Source organism: Grammomys surdaster, unplaced genomic scaffold (assembly GCF_004785775.1).
Source record: "Grammomys surdaster isolate TR1022 unplaced genomic scaffold, NIH_TR_1.0 126531, whole genome shotgun sequence".
Classification (NCBI taxonomy): Eukaryota; Metazoa; Chordata; class Mammalia; order Rodentia; family Muridae; genus Grammomys; species Grammomys surdaster.
This window is the reverse complement of record NW_021621323.1, coordinates 12266184-12284570: the sequence shown is the minus strand read 5'-3', so window position 1 is coordinate 12284570 and position 18387 is coordinate 12266184.

Below are 18387 nucleotides of genomic sequence, written 5' to 3'. Positions count from 1 at the left end.
TTCTTAGTCCACATTTGTTCTATCAAGAAACCACCAAATGATGTAAGATTTTCTATGATTTCCACAATGTAAAATCTGGAACACCTTAATGCTAATCAAATTTAATTTCTCACCAAATGCTGTTCTACATTTTCTTTCAAAGACACTGAAATTTATGTTTCCAAGTTCACGGTATAGATAAGGTTAACACAGTTGACAGCATCACATTCCAGCTTGAGAAGAATAAAATAAGACCCCATCAGAGACTTGAATAAAAATATTGACTGAGATTCCTTTGGTTTTGTTGGCGAAAGTTGTAGCTTCACCCTTCATCTTTTATGCAAATTAACAGGAAAACTATACTCTATCCCCTGTAGTTCTGAAGCTAGTACTGTTCCCTGAAAAGAGACAGAAATTCAGAGCTGCTTACAGCAAACCATTGTTCTGTCAGTCCCTTAACCAAGAAGGGCTGTCTAGTATCAAGACAACTGCTGGGCACTGTTTGTAATAATGGTGGCCTCTCAATGGAATTGGGCATGCAGCTTACACAAGTTCCTCCCAGCTCTGGTTGTGATTGAAAAGACAAGACTGTTTCTGTGAAACAGTTCTCTCAGGAGCTTGAAAGAGTCTGACATCTCAGTTCTTAGTGAAGACTTTGGGGCAGAGACTGACTTGTTTAACCTTGAAATGACATTCCATTTTTGAAAAAGCAGAGATTTCAACATTTTTCTAATGGTGGTTTTTCTCAACACAGATTAATTTTTAAATATTATTTGATAAGTTAAATGTAAGTGAATCAGACCACACAAATTATATTTTCTTTAAGATGATCCTGGATTTAAACAACTGGGAATGTGATTGGCTTCAAATCATTTGGGATTTTATTGACTCCAAAGCATTGGAGAGTCAAATTGGGCTTTGCAGGCCACTGGAATGCAGCTATTGTTCCAGTGAGGACAACTAATCTTCTGAGGATATAATTCTAGTTCTTTTTAATTTTAAAAACCATTTTTGCAGTCAGTTAGTAATAGTTTTTTTAACATAAAAAAATCAAGGAAAACACTTTTCCCGGATTTTTTTTTTCAAGCAAAATCCCATATTAACTTATCTGGTGAGTAACATAACTACTTTCCCTTTTCGCTCATTGTTAAATTCTGCTTCTCAATTAACTTGCTTTTGCAGAGTTGTTTAGAGTCAAGAGTGATGAGTCCACGGGGATTGTGCAGGTGGAGGACCTGGGAGTTTACGCCCCCTGAGAAGCCCTGCGGTTTTGATCATGGAGATTTGACCCACAATGATGGATGAGAACATTCTGCCTCTCACTGGTGACTGGCAGATGGTGGGGCTGCTGAAACTCATTGTTGAAACTCATCCTTCTCCATTATGGGTGTAGGTATACAATCATGAAGTTAGATGGTTAATAAAATACCCAATTTCCAACTGAGGTACAAGGTATGCCTCTCATTCATTGGATTATCATACAAATGCTTTAAGCACACTTATGACATCTTAAGCTTATCTCTTTTTATTCTGTATAACGACACCACATATATGTACAAATCACACACACACATATGTACACACACTTAGACATACATTATTTTCTTCAAAACCTTTGTAAAGTGTTCACTAGTTTTAGATTGTTAGTAGAACAGTGAATTTTCTCACACATTACTTGCCTACATGTATGCAGAATGGATGCCTGTATGAATACTTGCATATGCCTGAGAACATATGGAATCAGACTAGTGTAAGGCACATAATTTTAAAATCTAACTGGCACTTAGTCTGTACTCCTAATATGATTTATAAGGTGTTTGTGTCTGCAGCTGATGATAGAAAAGACACAGGCCTGGAGAGCTGAGAGTATTCAGAATTACCCTTTCTATATTCTCCCACACTATGTAATCAGTATTTATATAATTAATTTTTTTGAGAAGGCAGTGAATCTCATCTTACTTGCCTGTTGAGTTTTAAAACTCCTCTATATCCCTATAGTTAATAATAAAATAAGAATTTATCTAAACTAAAATAAAATTATACTTTATTATCTGAGACATTACTGAAATAGTTCTGTAATACAAAGTATATTGATGCACTTTTAATTTTTCTCAATATAAAAAATAAGCTTTGGATTGGTTAACTTGTTATTGCATTTAGTCTCTGGGCAAGAATGTATTATTACAATGTAGTTTTTAAATCACGTCAATATGTTCGGTGATTTGTGAAGAAAAGTAAATGAATTATCTTAGAACCAAAGAAGTTGTCTAGAACCAAATTAGCATGATTATTATGAAAGAAAATGCTATATATGTACACACACATACATACATATACAATATATATGCATACATATATACATACATATACACATATATGCACATACATACTCATAAATACCCACCCCTCACATATATGAAATACCTGTCATTTGTTTTCTTGCTTTATACACCAGCAACTTGTTGCCTCTCCCTAGATTCAATATATCAGGCTACCTCAGGGGAGAGGTCATCATAAGAACATGCCCTGGATCTGTTAATCACAAGAACATGCCCTGGATCTGTTAATGGCTAGAATCACCTGATAGTAATATGCTTCCATTTCCCATTCCTACTCTCAATTCCACTCCATCTAGCATGCATACAGCCTATTATCCCAGCAAATAATCAATTATTACCCTCCACAGTTGAACAGCAGATGAGTAACGTTACCACCAAGAAACCCAGTATGTGTTCCAGACTCTACCGCACATCATGAGAGACACCACTGCTCTTCAGTTCAATGCAGGTAAGACGTTACTCATAATGGTTTTATTGTCTTCTTGGCTTCATGCATTTTCTCCAATCCAGCTCATACTCTCCTCTCATAACTGCATCGCTCAACTTTATACGGCTTTGTCATTTAACTTTATGGAGTGTCTTTGTAATTGTGTGTAAGCTTTTCAAAATCGGCTATTTGGTAGGAAGGCAAATCTCTGGCAGTTTCTTGTGTTTTCAGTGAAGATCAGTTTGGTCATGTTTAAGCTGAACAGAAACTTAAACAAGTTCTTCTGGTCTTCTTCTGATGTTTGAGTGGTGCTAAGAACCAAAGGGGAGCTAGACCAAGGGAATGGATCCTTTAAGCAAGAAGTGTATCTTTAATATGTTTTTCATTGAAATAGATTACAACATACCAACTTTCCTGCCTTAACCCGCCCAAGTACTGTCTACCAATCTTCCCCAGGCCCATTCACAGGTGTCTGAAAATCGGAATGCATTTTGAAATTACTGATACAGTGAGTTCAGAATTCTAAGCAGGAAAGAAGCCTCAGTTACAACCAGGTCCCTCTGGTGTAGGTGGAAAAGACGCAGAATCTCAAAAGCCAGTGAGCTTGTCTGGAGCCATAATAATACCAAATCATTCTCTCTTCTCAAGCAACCTGGATTTTGTATTACCTTTTTGTACCAGGTCTTTCCATGTGACAGTAGACCGCTGGCAAGGGCAATAACCAACAGCATTGGCCACTATCTATGGTAAGAGCCCCATCTGGTTGTAAAAGTCTTTTTATTCCTTGGAGATAAATCAGAACCAGGGTTCCAATTTATTGGGTTAGGTGGTCCAAGTACCTCTTCAGCTGCGTAGTCTCTATGAGATGCAGCCAGTTAATTTTGTGGTTTATTTACTTTGCAAGGTCCTCATAAGAGCAATACGTGCCCTCTTGGCCACAGAGTTTAATTACCATCAGGACATCCTCCCAGGCTTCAGAGCAGAGTTTCTCCTTAGCTCACAGCTTGAGTGGAATGCAGAGGTTGGGGCACATCCTCTCTGTGCTGTAACTCACCAGGATCAAATTTTGTGTTTCTCATCCCTGGTTTGGTTTGAGCTGCCTGTGGGGTGGACTGAGTCTCGGTTGACATCGCAGTTTTAATGAGTAGCAAACATTGTTTTGGAGTGGCGCAGCTGAGGAGCGGGGCACTGGTGGAAGATGTTGTTTTTGGCAGAAAGAGTGGTATGATCAGGCATAACAGCTGGTAAGAGAGCACTTACTGTGGAATAAAAGTGTCTACTAACTAGAAACCTCCCGCTGTCTGCTGAAATTTCAGTGAAACATTGCGCACATTTCTCAATCCGAAACGGTTACTTCTTAGAATCTTACAAGAGAGGAAAAACAGCTGTAACTTTGTCAATGAAACGTGTGTGCTGAGAAAGAGGTAGAGGGAAGGTTTGTTTTGCTTTTCCCATCTAGGAGAATTAAGATTGAGTTAGTATCTGAAATTTGGTTTGAATGATGAGTCAAATTTGGAATCTTAGACACAGGTTGGATAATCTCAGTTGGAAAGTCGAGCCTGGACCAAGGCAAGGACAACATAGAAGGGGTCCAATTTTGAATTTCTGAGTCCAAAGGGGGAGAATAGGAGGTCAGAAGGCAGGTGCTGTTAGACCTCTTGAAGACCTTGAGAAATAGGTTGTTCTTTAGACCAAGAGAAGTTTAATTTTTCTAAAACAAAACAAAAACTCAAAACAACCAAACAGAATTAGTAAACTCAATCCTGTGCAAAACTACACTTTGTTAATTATTCATTAGTCTTATTACATATTTTACTTATTATTGAATGTATCAACACTCTACACAGGTATATCAAGACACATAGCAGAGTGAACATTATTTCAAATCAATACCAAAAATGGAGTGAAGATTATATAGGAAATGATAATGAAATTTTAATTTTTCTTATATTTGATTTGGTGAGATAGACAGATGATGGTGATCACAGAACTATGCTTCTGTACGCTTTCTGCAACTGAATGTAGGACTTTAATTCCCATTAGTATACATTTATATGTATGAATACATATATATTTAGATGGAACATACAAACATGGAAGAAGATATATGATTTTGTTAGAATAATAAATTCTTTCAAGTCTGTGATTCAGATTTCAGGAAGATTATTATACTTTAAAAATATGTTAAGTATTGAGATAGATATTTTTAAGAGCTTCCAAAACACCCGGTTATTCAGATACTGAAGTTATGTCATTGAAAAACCACTGATCTCTTCATCAGGCAAGTTTTGAGCTAACTTTGGCATACATCTCTGCATCTGCCTGAAGAACTTTAACACTCTCTATGCAAGCTAGCAGCTCTTTATCAGTCCAGGAGAGGGACACTCCACAGACTCCCCTTAAAATGGAGGAAATAACTATTTATATGTAATATATCCAGATTGTTAAATCAGTTTCACAAAGTCACTCAGTGATCTTTAGCAATGGAGAACTTAGTACTTAACTTAATAATTTATTTGTAAATCTTGTATATATTAGAACATGAAGTGAGTTGTGCAACACTGTAGTTCCCGTCAGGACATGGTATTATTTGGTAACTCAAAAAATTCACAATAATTCAGATAGAGCATATCCATTAATTGAGATAGAGCATATCCATTTTATTGCAGGCTTCCATAGATGCTCACTTGGCTATGCATTCTAAACAGGGGACCTCAGGAAGCACCTGGAGACGCTGTACTTCCCAATGTGAGGCATGGTGTAGATGGAAGACTGGTGTCCTGAGAGGAGAACCCAGACATGTTGCTAAACACAACAAATGCACAGAACATGTCCAACAAGAAACATTTCATTCACACTACCCATGATGCTGCAGTTTAGAAGCCATAAACATCAAAAGCAGAAATAGCTACCTATACCATGACTATAGTGGGTTTTATTCTTGAAATTGGGTGGTGGCTTGGGTTCTTATTCTATTACTGAGGTAATATACTCTATGGAAGCAAATTAAGGGAAAAGGGGTTTATTTCAGTTCAATGTTCAAGGGTACATCATGGCCTGGAAATCAAGGCAGTGACTGGTCACATCACATCCACAATCAGGAGTCAGAGAGTCATGAATGTTCATGCTTAGTTCCTCATCCTATACAGTCCAGGAACCCCACCCAGGGAATGCTCCTCTCCACAGTTTTGATTGTGCTTTTCACGTTAATTAACCTAATCAAGATAATCATTCACAGACATTCTCAAAGGCTCACTTTAATCTAGATAATCTCTTACAGATGTGCCCAGAGGCTTAGCTTGTAGGTGATTCTAGCTTCTGTCAAATTGCAATTAACACTAATATCACAGTGGGAAGACTTTACGTGCTCTCCCGTACTGGCCCAGTCAATCAAGAGTACAAAACTATCTCAACGAGGTGCAAGAAAAAGTTCATTGAACAGTGTTGCTATCTGGAAGCCAAAGAGGAGATTCCCTGCTTCAGGTGTGGCAAGAGAAGGAACTGTAGACAGAATTAATTACACAGCAAGTGTCCTTATACAGGACAAGGAGAAAGTTAAAATTCTGTCTGTGGCTAACATCTTTAATGCTCCCAAATAATAGTCTGAGGCAAGTAGAATTATAGAAAAACATGTTATAATTTACCACTAACACAAATTTAATGGATCAAACTAATAACAATGTTAACATAAGTCAAATTAATTCACAAAGTGCATAAACATAATGAGGAAGGGTATGGTAACTGTTCATAAGAAGGATAAAAGCACTGGCTAATTTTATGTCCTGATGTGTTAGACCAGAATGTTCATTTGTTATTGAACTGCAAAAGTGAAATACTGGAAGGAATGGCTCCCAGGAAATAGAGGTAGCCATATTAACAAGGCTACAAACAATACTTTTACATTAAGTGAAGCATAGCCAATGATAAAAAGAGTAAAAACGGCCACACAGTGGTGGCGCATGCCTTGAATCCCAGCACTTGGGAGGCAGAGGCAGGCAGATTTCTGAGTTCAAGGCCAGCCTGGTCTACACAGTGTGTTCCAAGACTGCCAGGGCTATACAGAGAAACCCTGTCTCGAAAAAACCCACAAAAATGAGCAAAAACAGGATAAGTAGTCATTTCCCAAGGGATGAGAAAGGTTTTGGTTTTCTTTGTAGTGAATAGCAGAGCCCTCAAACATAAAACATTAAGAAAAACCCTTCCAAGAAATATGTAAAAGCAGCATGCTTGGCAGAGGACTGTAAAATAATACAAAGAATAGGGAGATAAAAATGATGAAAGTCTCAGTGTAAATATAGATGCCTTTGTAACAAAACAGTTTGTTTTTAAGCAGGAGATGAAAAGTTCAGTGATTGCAAAGTACAGGTTATTTCCAAGCAGATGCAGTGCTGAATTGTGGGCACATAATGGTCTTGCAGTCATGTTCTCTAACTAAACAGCAGTCTATCTGAGAAACAGAACCAAACAAAACCACCAACAAACCCAGAAACCAATCCTATTTAGAAATTTAGAAGCATACATTTATTTAATAAGTGTTCTGGTGGTGTTTTGTTGTTGTTAGTTTTGAGAAAGAGTTTTACTATGTAGTACTAGCTGGCCTGGTACCCGTACCATGGAAAATGAAAGTAGAAATAAAAAAAGAGAAAGATTTGAATAAAAATGAAAATAGGTTTGAATGATCATGAACATAGTATGACATCAGTTCAAAACATGAGTTTTAAATACAGTAGGGAGACTGAGGGCTCTGCTCATTTGAGAAAGAAAACTCCATGCCCAGTTTGCAGGCAGCTTCCCCAAGGAAAGCCTTTATACTTACTGTTTCTGCATTTGCAGCCTTAGAAAAGGGTCTTGTGAATCTTCTAGCTGTGAGTGCCCTGACCATTGCAAGTTTCATAAGTGTTCAGAGTCTTACAAGTTTAGTTTCTTAAGCCATATGTGCCTCTCTCCAAGAGAGAATGCCTCAAATTGCATGAGATAGTTATAGGATACTCCTATTTTAATTTTTACTTAAAATATCCTGATAAACTTAAGAAGGCATAGGAAAAATTAAAAATTCAATAGAAAAAAAACCCTAAAATATTGAAAACCCAAAGGTTATCAAAACCGTGCTGTTTATATATGATGTAAAATACAAATAACTTTTAATATATAATATATAATTACAAAACAGAAAAATTATAAAATAGTGTATCAAGCAATACAAATGAAGAAATCATAACCACACTTTTGAAGTGGAAATTTCTGGTTTCTTTGGAGACTCAGTTGTGTCATGTGATGTTTTTCTGGAAATGGTCTTTTGAGAGGATGTTTTACTGAAGCAGTCACATGAGAGGATGTTTTGGTGAGAGCAGATATGTGGTGGTATTTTAGAAGCTGCCTGGTGAAAGGACAAGTGATGTTTTACTGGAGTGGATACTTGAGAGGACATGCTATGTTTGGAGAGGGTGTAGGCATAACTCAACAGAGAGTGGACAACTCTGTAGCATTGGTTTGCCTTGCCACTCTTTGTTGGTCTTCATTGGTCTTTGCTGATGCTGCTCTTGGCTAGTGATGCTGTGGCATTGGTTTACCTTGCCTTCTTCACTGATCATTGTTTGTCATGACCCCACCAAAGAACTTCTTGTGATATTTCTGTGGCTTCTCGCCATTTCCAGGGCTAGGATTGATTGGCAGAGCCTTGAAGTTTCTTTTGGATTGAACTGCTGTTGCTGATTGATTAGGTACATTTGTTTTACTAATAATTCTTCATAGTTTCTGTGATACATATCATGGCTGCTTCTAGCTAGTTACTTTAGGATCACTCAGTAGATTCTTATAAAATGCTTCTGACAGTGAGTAGGAAGACTTGTGTATCTCTTTCCATTGACTCACTTGCATGCCATCTATTTCCTAAATGTTTGCAATAATTTCATTTGCTTGCCAAGGCCTTACATTGCAATTGCTCAAAAACTCCCATGAAAAGTAGTTTGAGTCGCTTCTTCATTGATCTCTTCCTCTGTGTTTGTGTTACTAGTGTTTGCTCGTTACTAGTATGCTTTCTAGGTTAAAGGAAACATAGAAGTGGGTCTCTACCCCCAAGCTCCCCTTTTTGCTTATACTACAGCTGTAAAATGGAGAATTAAATCAACTACAATGATAGAGTGATGTATGAATTGGCAAGGCTGTCTGGGCCTAGGCAATTTCCAAGGGCAAAGGAAGAATTCCTGAGCTGTTACAACCTGCCCTTGAGATGGGTTTTAAAGTTGGAACAGAGCAAGGAATTGGCACAAAAGTCAAAGCAAGCCCTTGTGAAATGAGGACGAGAACAAATCACATATCCAGATCTTCTCCTCTACCATACCTTTACATCATTTTCCTTAATTTTCCCTTTGTCAGCTTCCAATTGTCAGGGAAGCACAGTTGTTGGGAGGTCAGGGCTGAGCAATCCTAAGTGTAATTGTATCTTTCTTCACCAGATGTAATTGTCATCTCTGAGGCTTATCCCTTCCTAGATATTTCTGATATTTGGCTAGCCATTTCAACTCAGCTCTTCCGGCTCAAACTCCTATCCAAGCTGACCTTTTCAATCTGGCTTCTCTCAGCTTCTCACCAAATTGCTCTGCTTGGCCTGAAACTACTCTAACAATTTGTTCCAATCTTCTGGCTCCTTCTTATTCTCTGGCTTCAACTGTCTTTTCTGACCTGTAGTAAACTAGATGAACACAGAAGTTAATTCAACTCCATTGTAATGCACTCACTGCAGGGACTCTCAATTGACTCTACTCCAAACTCTCTGACAACTGACTCTCTCTTCCTGACCTGCTCTTACAAAGCTTTTCTCTTAACTCCGACTCATTCTGTCAAATCTTTCTCTAATTTGTCACTTTGTCTTCCCCTCAACAGGATGTCATTGTTTGGGATTATGGATGTTACTTAACTATTCCAGCCAAAGGGTTTAAAGGTATGTCCTAAGGGCATCTATATATTCCACCCAAATCACACAGAACTAGAAGGTCTTTGGATGTGATCAGAGCAGCCATGTTGCTGGATTAAAATTCCTCTGCACTCAGGATTTCCTCTTAGATAATTATCAACACCAGAGATGTGACTGTGTTTTCTTCCACACCATTTAACAGATGCTCATAGATACAATTAAAGAAGGTCCATTACTTGCCTAGACATTGCTGTGGATAGCATGCTCATACTTAACGTGCAGTTCAGTTGAGCCACCTGGATGAACAAAGGGAAACAGTATTTACCATAGGAAGGTTGATCTCTGTTTATATTGACTGCTCATAAAAGGAAATCAAGAAGGACTGATAGATACTATGGAGGAGGACTAGATAGATTTTCAGGGAAAGAAATCATTACATATAAAACATAGAAACATGAAATCATTTAATAACTTTGGGAGAAATATGAATTTGAAGTATATCAGCAAAGACTACCGTGTCACAAGAGATGCTTGGGAAACCATAGGGATAAATTGCAGAAAAACTTGCCTATCTGGAACATTTCTTTCATTCTTAGGCCAGGGCAGAAGCTCTGACTGAGAAATGCCTAGTTTTGTGACATGACTGACAGCCTAATTTTAGGAAACCTGGAAGCTTCTTGTATTCTGTGACTCTCTGGAGTGCTCTAATAGGTATTTCTTCTTCTCATCATAAATTTGTAATTTAAATTGTGAGGATAGATTTCATTTCTACCTTGGAGCTTGATGCAGAAAAGATAATGCAGAAAAATATTTTAGTTATTCAAACATGGTCTATAAATACATTAAAATTTTTCTCTGTAGCACTTTTGGGAAAATTGTGTTGCTGCCTTAATCTGCATTAATCCCTTCATTATCTTCCAACCCCTTCAGTATCTTTATGTTGAATCTGTGCTTTCTGATGCCCTTGATCTCTGTATTTCTGTCTGGGATCTTGAACTAGAAGAAAGTAAAGAACACGTTCTTGTTAATATTTTGTGTGTATTCTTAAACAAGAGCTATCATCTTCTTGGCCATAATTCTTTTGAAATAGGTTTTATTTTGAATGAATTTCATCCTTCAAACATTACATAAAGTTATTGTCATTATCAAGTTTGATATATTTCATTATGATTCCTACACTAAAATGATAACTATACCCATTTTCTCCTCTTAAGTCACATAAACTACTATTCATTTTCCACACAGTATAAGAAGCTTAAGATCACAATATGGGACTGAAGAGAAAAATGACTATCAAAAATGTCTATAAGTTACAAAGAGAAAAATACCAGGGAGCCTCATATATAACTGTCCAGTCACAGACAGTAGACCCTAAAATGACAGAAAGTGCCAAATACAGAGGAAAACCAAGTTCTGTACACTTAGCAACTGGTGTTTTGAAAGATAGAAGACTGCTACATTTTTTATCATAGTGATGGACATATATGTAGCTAAAGTGTAGGTTATCAGTGATCCAAGAATTGACTCATATTTAGAATAGTCAAGATTGTTTTTTTTATTAAGTATTAAAACATCAAAATTTTCCTTAAAAATTAGAATATCTAGGATTCAGCAAACATCCCCACTATAGAATAAGGTAATGTCTTTAGCAATTCTGATCCATCCACTTTGAAGTTTCTTCTTGTAATTTGGTTGATATTTAAGATTCATGTTATATAAAAATCAACAATATCACACCTCATCATACTGGAAACACTACTTACTCCCATTTGATCATTACACACTAAAAATGAGATACCACTAGCATGCTGTACCCGCACCCTCAAATAGATTACGAGTGGAATGTTTGTTACTACCCAGAGGCTGAGCAGGTTGGCTTGAAGAGGCATGGGGACTGGAGAGTCAATGGGTACAAGGTCATAGCCAGAGAGGATGAGTATATGTTTGATTTCACAACTGAGCATGATAACCAACAATGATGCATTACATATTTCAAAATTGGCAGAAGAAGGTGTTTTGAATATTCTTACAAGCAAGAGTCACTGGAGGTGGGCTCTGAAGTTTCAAAAGACTAATTAAATTTTAACTGAACCCTCTCTATTTCCTGTTTGTGCTTCCAAATGTGCACTTTCAGTTGGCTTTAGGTGCCTGCTGCCTGCTGCCTCTGCTCAGCCAATACAGACTCCCTTCTATAACCATAAACTCACACACGCACACGTATGCAAAACACAAAACCTTTTCATTATGCAAGTTATCATGGTCATGGTGTTTTATCAAAGCAATAGAAAAGTAACTGAGATACACTGGAAACTAATGCTGCGAAAGATACAAAGTAAACACATGATTGAAAAAAGCAAATCTGTATTTTTTTATTCAACCTTCATTTGTTTGCATAGGTTAATTTAGTAGACTGTAAAGAAGTGCAAGTTTCATTAGATCCCATCTTTCTACCATGCAGTAAATTCAAACTAGGGTATAAAAATGGCAAACCATGATATAGCCATATTATTTAATATGTGTAAAATCATGGTTACAAGGAACAGTTAAGTCTCCTGTAACCTGAAACTTTTTCTTTGACCTTTAATCATCTCTATTCATATTGTTTTCAGTGAGTACATACGTATTTTTCCTTTCCTGTGTTTTGTATTTTAATTCTAATTTTCCATGGTCAGGAAAAATAAATATTATGGAAACCATTTCTGATCTTCTTGCCCTCAGCATTGCAGATTCAGTTTGTCAGGATGACCTCATGACCCAGTTTGGTGGATTGAATGAGAATAAGTCCTATCGGCTCATGTATTTGAATGTTTGGTTCCTGTTGGTGGACTGTTTAGGAGGGATTAGTTGCTGTGGCCTTGTTGAAGGGGGTGTGTCACAGGGGTAGGCTTTAAAATTTCAAATGCCCATACCACTCCCAGTTAGCTAGCTGTCCCTCTGATTCCTACCTGAGTATATGACGGAAGCTCTCAGCTCCTGCAGCAGCGCCTTTGAAACTGTAAGCAGGCTCCCAACTAAACGTCTACTTTCATGAGCTGTCTTGTTCATGGTGTCTCTTCATAGTGAGAAAACAGCAACTAAGACACCCAACTATTCAGATTCCAACCATTCTCTGCCTCTTACATTGTTAACTAATCTGATTCAAGCATTTCCTTTTTGACTATTTTTTGCCTTCTGCTTTCATGTTGTCAGTGGAAATTGGAAGCCAGAAGTCGGCCTCCAGTGTCATTCTATAGGTGATATCTGCTTTAATTTTAGGCAGGGTCTCTCATTGAGGCTAGGGACTTTCCATTTAGACTAGGCTGACTGAGGAGCAAGTTCCAGAGACCTTCTGTCTCTGTATCCCCACAGAACAGGAATTAGATCCAGCTTTTTATGTGGTTGCTAAGATTGAACTTAGTGTCCCAAGGCTGCAAGGCAAGTGCTTACCTACTGAGCCAACTCCCAAGTCCCAAATTCAATGCTATTGGTCACATAGAACTGTTCTGTAAGTTCATTAACTTGAGAAATGCTTTTTCGATGACTCATGGACTTATAGACTCACGCATCTTTCTCAGACTCCATTTCCCACTCCCAAATGATTTATATTGTGAATTTTCTCATTGTTTATGGAATTCACTTTTTCTGGAAATTTAAATATTTAAATGTCATCTCAGCTATTTATCATCAATGAAATATTAATCTGAGATCCTGGAACCACTTTTACAAACAAATAACGAAACGTGGTGCTTGCCTGTAAAATTTCCTGTTTTTTGTAATGATTGAAAGCATCTTTAAATAGATTCATTTGCTAGGCAGATACACTGTTCATGAAAAGTTGTTAAGAAGAAAACTTCAAGAATATCACAACTGACAACTTATTGGATTAAAATGAACTCACTTAGCTTCTTAGTTTTGTTTTCATTTGAGCACATTGTATCAAATATCATAAAATTTCCCGTGAAAATTAATTAGTATAATTTGTGCTAATATTTTATTAATCAAATTTAACTGAGATTTTAGTTTGCATGGTGAACATCAAAGGGAATAGTTTATACATTTCACTCATTTAACCCATGTTATTCTACTTTTAACGGTTTGAGCAAATTTCTTTTAATCTGTTGACTCATTTGATAGTTATGTGTATTCCAAGAATCATTTTTTTTTTAATTTTTTGGTCTCACAACTGTGATGCTATGTTTTCATGTTTGAGCACTGAATTTTTGTTAGTATTTTAATCTTAGGCTGAGGAGATGTTCAGTTTGTAAAGTTTTTATTGCGCAAACATGAAGACTTTAGTTAGTCCTCCAGAACTCACATAAGAAGCACAGCAGTGGACATCTGTTATCCTAGCATTGGGGTGGAAGAAAGTTTTACTGAGGGTTACTGATTAGCCAATCTAACCAAATTAGCAAGCTAGGTTTCAAAAAATACCTTGTCTTAAAACATAATGTAGAGGATAACAGAAAAAAAATACAAACTAATGTCAGCCTCTGGCTTTTATATCCACACACACATTAGTGTATATCTACCTCCATCTGCATATACACAGACACATGACCATGTTCTTCTCCTCCCATCCCCCACTCTCTGCTCTCTCTCTCTCTCTCTCTCTCTGTCTCTCTCTCTCTCTTTCCATCTTGCATATCTGCCGTGTTGGAGAGAAAGCAAAAGACAAGAGGAGAAGTCATACTTGTTGAGCAGGGGCTGCATCTTGACTATGTTTTTTATATGTCTTATGTGTCATTGAACAGAAGCCTTGAGGATCAAGTAACCCTATGTGAAGATAGCTCATGTTAAGATGATAGTTACTCAGCTTCAGAGACAATAAATTCAGTGACATCAATGTGAAAGTAGGAAATTTTACTTATGGCATGAATCAGTAACCTGTGCCTCTGTGTGCAGAGAGGAACCAAATTAGACTATTAAAATATTTCCTTAGAGTCTAAGTGATTCTACCTCCCTTTCCTCACCTGTTCATCAGAATGCATGCAGTGACACACGTAGTTACTGGAATGATTCCAATCGCTTTTCAATTTGGGAGCACATTATGATTTCTGTTAAATAGGAACATGGATAGTTGGGAATACTTTGGATTAATGTCTAATTTACTTTATTTGCTTTTCTTCTTATAACTGGACAACTCCTTGTAGTTTCATAATTTTTGAATCATCACCCATGAGTCTAAGGTCTTTAGAATGAGCTTCTCGAGGCCTTGTTATTAGATAGCAAATTTAAAGAACCCGCTGCGTCGGCCAAATCTCCTTATGCAAACCGAGCGAAATGTGGGAATGAAGTGATCTAATGTAACAAAGGCGCAAAATGAAATGATTTCTCACAGTTCCCTTTGTTTGTCTATTCTTAACCACCATCCTCTGGAAGTGTAAATGAAAAGTCCGGGGTGATTTATTTCAGAAACTAAATAAATAGAGCACACAGTTGCCTTTTCAGTTCACTGTGTACCTTCCCTTCTGGTGTCTTTCCTCCCTCTGCAAAAGCTATTTCAACAAGACCATGTAAATGCCTCTAATTGTGAGAGAAAATGTTAATATAACATTTACACAGTTCAACAGCTTCAAAGCTGTTTCATTGACTATGCTTAAAAGGCAACTTAAACACAGAGACCTCAAGTCCACATAAACGCCAGTTTAGTAGGACATTTGGTGACAGAGCCTTAGAAACAAACAAAGAGGAAGGGAGTCAAACAGCCCATCTTTCAGCCTAATTTAAGTCATTTAGAAGCCCCATGCCTAAGCCAAGGATTATTAGTGATACTATCTACATCAGCTTGGCTGTTCAGGAAGAAACAGCTCTCTATTAAAGAAAAAAGGGGGAGGGGGAGAAAAAAGGAAAGAAAATAGTTTAAAGCTCAGTAATTCAGGCTTGCATAAATCTTTAATGGATTCTGTCTTCTTATGATTGGCTATACGTTCTTTTCTCTCCCCAAGGGAGACACTATATGTCTTAGAGGAGAATAATAGTAACTCCATCTTGTGTGTAATATGATATCTGCCAGTAATCCTCAGGATTTGGGCTTTGTCTCCCGTAAACAAAAGGCCACCCATCCATAATGTGTCTGAGCTATTCCAGACTCTTTACCTTAGCAGGTGACACCACAAGATGGACATGGGCAACTAAGCCCATTTGTACCTGCAGGCAGTTTTACTCCCAAGATAATTTAGAAAATGTAAAAACAACAACAACAACAACAACAACAAAAAGCATATTTCTCTTCTTGCAAGAACAAAGTATGACCGGCATCCTGCAGTTGGATCCATTTCCTAGGATTTTCTCTGGAGTCAGGATAAAGTGTCAAATAATACATATTGTTTTGTGAGCTGATGAAGAAGATACCATGTTGTGGATTAACTTATTAGATATATGTTAATTTCAACCCCTTATATGAAACAGATGATAATTGAAATAGAGGGGGAAGTATTTATAATTTCCATGTTAAGGTTTCATAAAAGATGACAAAAATTATGTAGAAAAGTCTATTTTGTCATTATTCTACCCTGGGGCATTGCAGACTGAGTTAGGCTGTGGGTGGTTAATCTTCCTAAATTGATGGATGTATTCACTCAGATGAATGTATGCCTATTACCTCTATAACACTTTACTTAACTCTGAGAGACTAAGAAATCCTTGCTTTTAGTAGACTGCATAACTAATTGTAGATTTTTTTTAATCTAAAAAAGCGGCTGGTATAATTTTTTTTAGCATGGCTGATACAGCAATTCTGAAAAAGTTTAAGCTACTAATTAGATCCTGATAGGAAGAGCATGCCTATAAGTCATGACTCACTGAACAGTGCCAACAACGAGAGAAAATTCCCAAGCTGGCTGGGTGACGAAAACCGTCTTACAAGCTAGATCTTGTAAGGAAGAAAAGTAGTTTGAACTGAATGCCAAAGTTAAGACAAAATCCATGCTGGTCTTTGAGACTATCACAAAGTTGACACCAATGCATGTTAATGTCTTCTTTGTCTAATGGCATTTACACATGAAAGAGTAAATTATATTTTTGGGTTAATGAATCTTAACAAAAACTAGATTCACCAGTAATTGGATTTAATTCTATTGTTATAAATTTGTGACATTCTATAATACTCACTGATAATTCCAGTCAATAAAAAGACAAGCAAGGCAGATGAAAGAGCTCTGACTGCCAGGCATACTAGGTGACTACTTTTAGTATAGATTGCAAGTATCCATTTCACAGTATGTGACCATGCAGTGCTGATATCTCTGAATAATATTTTCTTAATCATCAAAATTATATTTATAATTTATTCTTGGTCTACACATCATAAACTAACAAAAGGATTGGCTTATTAATTATTCAGTAGATCAAGTGTTGCCTCAACATGTTCCTTCTAGCATATGCAAATGTCATCCAAAACCTTTAAAAAAAAAACCATGAAATAAGTCCTGGAACTCTCTTCCTAAAGAGAAACATTAAGAATTTATTGTATTTCCAAATTTTTGACTGCTCTAGCTGATTTTAACTTGTTAAAAGTGATGGAATGTGTATCTCTCATGTTTATTTATACTTTAAACTATTGAAATATTATACTCTAAATTACTCTCTTACATTGCTTTTTTGAGACGAATTGGTCTCAGTTTTACTCTGTAAGGGATAAAATAAATGTTAAAGTATTTTTATCACTTAAAACATATTTTTAATTTAAACATACTTAGTCATATTCTTTTTCTTCACCAAAATACAAACAAAAACCCAATACAATAACAAAATCCTCTAAGACCAAGAAAACAAAACAACATACAAAAGGAAAAAAAAATGAGATGAACACACAAACTTTTCCAGCTATAACTAAATAAAAACATATAAAAATTCTGTGGGATCCATTATATGTTGGCCAACTATTCTTCTGGGGTGTTCTTGTGCCTATGAGAAGATTTGATGGTCATTTCCCATTAGGTCTGAGTGTTTCAAGTCTCTTACTCTGTGCAATGCATGGGTGTGGGTCTCTGTAGTTGTTCCCATTTTCTGCACAAAGAAGTTCCTCTGACAATGGTTGAACAAGGCATTGATCTAAGAATACAGCAGAATACCATTAGGAGTCATTTCATCAATACGTTATTTTTCCTTTTTACACCAGCATTAATTGATTGTACCCTAAGTCCCTGGGATATTTAGTGTTTAGTTATTGGGCACCCAACAAATGTCCATTATGGATTCCATCTTGTGCAGTGGGCCTTAAGTCAAATCAGTTGTTGGTTTGTTACTCTAACAAGGCTGTGCGACCAAGGTACTAGCATATCTTGAAGGTATCATTACAGCATCAATGTAGATAAAGAATTTGTGTTTACATCTATCTTTTGATAATGTGGAGAGTACCTTCCAGTATCAAACACACGGGGAAAGACATTTCCCTTTTCAATGAGTTATGTAGGCTTTGTCTTCAGCAATGGAACCTTGCTTTCAGTTTGTGGAGAACAATCTATAGAATTAGCAACAGTGTGTGGCTCTGTGGTTCTGTGGGTTGTAGCTTGATTATTATTTACTTAATTGCTAATGTCTTGGTGTTCTATTGCTGTGAAGAGATTCTATGACCATGGCAGCTGTTATAAAAGAGAACATTTAAATGGGATTTGTTTACATTTTCAAAGGGTTAGTCTATTATTCTCAAAGCAGAGAGCAAGGAGGCACACGGGGATACATGGTAGCTGATAATTAAGGCTGGAGAGAGAGAGAGAGAGAGAGAGAGAGAGAGAGAGAGAGAGAGAGAG